Raw genomic sequence first — 1,119 nt, 5'->3', positions numbered from 1 at the left:
GGCCTTCTTTTTCTTCTTCTTGCCGTGCTTCTTCTGCTTCCTTCTCTTTCTGGCTGTGTCTGTTGTTCTGTCCTGCTCTTCACCACTTTTCTTCTTTTTGGCTTGCACCTCTCCACAGTCTGATTCTGACAGCGACTCAGATGATAATGGTTTCTCTTCGTACATCTTTCTCTTTTTGCTGAGTCCTTTAGTGTCCGTTTCAGTTACATCCTTGGACTTCTTTTTCTTTTTTGAACTATCCTTGTTGTCTGAATCAGAATCTGAACCCGAGGTCTCAGGAGACGTATGGCAACAGCTCTTCTTTTTCTTCCTTCTTTTTGTTTGTTTTTTTATCCTCATCTTCAGAATCTGAAGAACTTCTGGAAGAATCAGAGCTCAATGAAGAAGAAGAAGAAGATGAATACCTACCAGATTTCTTCTTTTCTTTTTTCTTTTTCTGTCTTTTTTTGGATGAACCCTCATTTCCACTTAATAATTTTTCTCTATGTTTTTCTAGTTCTTTCTTCCAATTCTCATTCATTTTTTTTCTTCAATCTCAGCCAAAGCCTTGGAGCCCTTCTCTTTCTTTTCTAGCTGTTCCTTGACTTCCTCCCAGGTAGGCCTTGGTTGATTCAGATAATCCTGGATTGTCGGTCCTGAAGACTGGATTGTCCAATCCTTGACCGAGCCATTGCTATTGGATTCATGTAGGCCATGCGATTATCCCATTTCCCCATGGTGGCCAGCTGAAGGTGTGGGAAGCCGCTGAGGGAGCAGGCCCGAGAAGAAGCCGAAGTAGCCCAGGCTCACACCTTCTAATAGTGCCATGCCTGGGTCAAGCATAATCACACTGACAGAACCTAGAAGGCTGAGAGACATCAGGGTATGACGGAAGTTTGTGGAAGTAGCAGGATGACTGAGATGTCTGCCAGATTTATTGACTTCTCTGTGGGAACAACTACACCCAGGATGGCCCTAAAACCAGTATGAAAAGGTGGGGTAGGGCAGACAGGGATCAGTAAGCAGTAAACCAGCAATCAAAACAACTAACTACCACAGTAAACCAGCAATCAAAACAACTAACTACCACAGTAAACCAGCAATCAAAACAACTAACTACCATAGTACAGCAGCAGAAGA

At 43.1% G+C, this 1,119-nt stretch overlaps 1 pseudogene; it reads right to left on the bottom strand.

The window, feature by feature from the left end:
• Window positions 1–716, bottom strand: part of LOC110316816 — a 6,394-nt pseudogene extending 5,678 nt beyond the window's left edge.
• Window positions 717–1,119: the final 403 nt, after the last annotated feature.

This window comes from Mus pahari, chromosome 2, assembly GCF_900095145.1.
Source record: "Mus pahari chromosome 2, PAHARI_EIJ_v1.1, whole genome shotgun sequence".
Classification (NCBI taxonomy): Eukaryota; Metazoa; Chordata; class Mammalia; order Rodentia; family Muridae; genus Mus; species Mus pahari.
This window is presented reverse-complemented; position numbering and strand designations above follow the sequence as displayed.